General features: G+C 34.7%; 1 long non-coding RNA gene across 1 annotated transcript; it reads right to left on the bottom strand.

Moving 5' to 3' along the window:
• Positions 1-1685: 1685 nt before the first annotated feature.
• On the bottom strand, positions 1686-2615 carry LOC116112053. Its single transcript, XR_004125175.1, has 3 exons — positions 2435-2615; positions 2053-2112; positions 1686-1782 (listed from the first exon to the last, which is right to left on the bottom strand). It is a non-coding gene; the product is annotated as an uncharacterized LOC116112053 (long non-coding RNA).
• Positions 2616-2868: the final 253 nt, after the last annotated feature.

Raw genomic sequence — 2868 nt, 5'->3', positions numbered from 1 at the left:
AGAGAATTTGATTACTTTTTCTCGCGTGGAGAAGCGTTTTTGAGAGAAATTGCGAGAAATCGGAAGGAAATTGCCACTGAAATTGAGATGAATGAGTCGTCAGAAATTAGAGGGGAGAATCGGAATCGGTGAGTGGAGTTCGAGGAAGAGTGAAGAAGGAACAGAGAGTGTTGGTGAAAGCCATGGAAGAAAACTTGAGAGAATGGAAGGAAATGTTTTTGGTTTCGTTTGTGTTTTGGCTTTTCGAGTGAGTTGAAGAGAACTGAGGTTCTTCTTGGTAGACGATAGCCGGCGGTGGTGGTGGTAGACAACAGACAACGGCAGTTCAAATTTGATTTAGGGGAAGGAGAGCAATTTCAATTTTAGGAGAGATTTTTATCTAGGGGAAGAAGAGTTTGAATTTGGGGAAAGACATCATATTCGGGGGAATGGAATTTGAATTTTTTCAGAACCCTTTTTTTTTTTGGGAGGTGAGGTGTTAGCTCGCTTGATTGCTCAATAGCTGCTCTGCATTTCAAACACATCTTCATAACCTTCAGTGTGTCAATCGGAACTGTTAATCCTCAACTACTACACAAACTCAAGATAGGAACTTCACTTCAGTAAACCAACGTACCAGCTTCAGTTTATCAACAGCTCCACCTTATCTACTACACAAAACTCAATGAAAGGAACTTCACTCAGTAAACCATCAGCAACAGCTTAAAAGATTTCACTTCAGTAAACCAAACAGTATCAGCTTCAGTTTATCGACAGCTCAATTCTGCTTCAATATGCCAACAACAACAATAGCAAATTATCAAACTTTCACTTCAATTTTAATCTATTAACAACTTTCACTCGTTTTAATCTCAGCTGCTAACCACAAACTCAATCTCAACTACTACAGAAACTCCAAAAAAAAAAAAAAAAAAAACAACATCACTTCAGTATACAACAGCAACAACTTCAAGAACTTCACCTCAGTATAGTAACAGCAACAACTCAATGAAGCTACTGGTCACAACTCCAATTAACAGATTATTCATGCACAACTTCAATTGTGGAGAGCGGTCAAAGGTTAGAATGAATTAGTTCAAGAGGCTTGGAAGCTCCACTAGAAGAATATGGAGAAATAGATGTGCAATCTACCAATTTGACATGCTAAGCAAAATGGCAAAGACTTAACAAGGTTTATTTGCATTAATTGTGCAAACACAGTGCTCAAAACTTGTTCATTGTGGAGTCCAAGTCTCTTATGTCATAGCATTGCTTTAATTGTCAGTACACAAAGCTTGACGGATAAAAACATAGTTTTACCGATAGAACAATTAAGTGCAGATGAAATACATGGAGCTGTATTGAAAACAACTTAAGCTCCTATGTAACAACACAACCCAGTTTATCTTTACGCTTATTTGTAATATCACCAGCGAGACTAACAATAAGAATTTAAACAATAAAAAAAATACCATAGTTGCATTGTTGTTCTCAACTTGTTGGTGTTGTTTGGTTGTGGTTATCTTCACTGCCTTATCTTCTTCAAAACCAAGCTTTTCACCATTTTTGAGTCATTTGATACTTCTAAATCAACTATTGCAGAGAGAAATAGAACTCAAATATAGACACAGAAATGTAACATTAGACAGACAGTCAAGTCTTAATTGTAAAGAGGAAGAATGTATGGTCCAGAAATATACGTCTAAATCAACAGATTCTCCAGCTTTTCCATTAGTCTTGCCATTGTCATGGTCTTGCTTGGCCTTCTTTGGAGATTGCTCAAAAGAATCCTAAAAGCTTGCACTGTCACATTGGAACGTCATTAAGTGATAAATAAATGAGTCATTCAAAATGGTATAAGAAATTTATTCAGCTACCTCAGAGATTCAAAATTTCAGAGAGATGAGTTGACACATGTACAAATAAATAAACAAATAGTGACAAAGAAAGAACCCTAATTCAAACTTATAATAATACCTACAAATTCCAAAGTTTAACAATCCACAAATAAAAATCTGAATTTGATTGAATGAAAATCACAACATTAAAATATAAATAAAATATACAGCTCACCTCAAGATGATAAGCTGCTTCAGAAGTCAACCCAACCGTGGCGACAGCTATCAATCCTCCCTACAGAGCACAACAAACATCCTAAATATAATGAAAATAAGACCTTATATATACAGTACGTAAACAGTGAGTAATAGCAGGACTTGTACCAAAATTAACATCATCTGTCATTCCAGTTACTGAATGTCATAACTCATATTTTCATATGAATTTCAAACTTCTTCTAGCTAATAATTCTGTATTTTCCACTATAAATTACAAATTTAAAGTTAAATTTGGGCATGCATAATCCTGTAATTCATAAGCATATAATATTGTACTTTACTAAAACCTCCACATAGCAATTAAATTAAAATTAAAGCATGAGAATTGAGAGTGCGACCTTCCAATCCCCAGGAAAATATCACACTTTTCTTCTCGCTATCTGGTAAAACCACAATCACTTCAATCAAATCAGAAAACTCACAACACGCTTATAAGTCTCAAAAGACTAAACAAAAATATGAGATTCTAGTACCAAGCAGAAGGGCCACTAAAGAAGAATAAATGGCAATAGATCAATACAAAATGCCTATCACAAAAATTTGCACAACTACCAACCTTCATTACTATCACGTTTAAAACAAAAAACAAATAATCAATGAAACCCACACAATTATCAGAATCACAATCACGAAATAATTATTGGTTTGGAGATATCATAATAGTAGTACACTCCCGGCTGAGTTAATAACCTGGGCATTGCAATAGTACAAAAAGCAGATATAAAAATGTAAAAGTATAAAAAACCCAACCCCAACAAACCAAATTTGATTA

This window comes from Pistacia vera, unplaced genomic scaffold, assembly GCF_008641045.1.
Source record: "Pistacia vera cultivar Batoury unplaced genomic scaffold, PisVer_v2 Contig656, whole genome shotgun sequence".
Taxonomy (NCBI): domain Eukaryota; kingdom Viridiplantae; phylum Streptophyta; class Magnoliopsida; order Sapindales; family Anacardiaceae; genus Pistacia; species Pistacia vera.
Note: the sequence above shows the minus strand (reverse complement) of the source record. Positions and strands in the feature narration are given on the sequence as shown.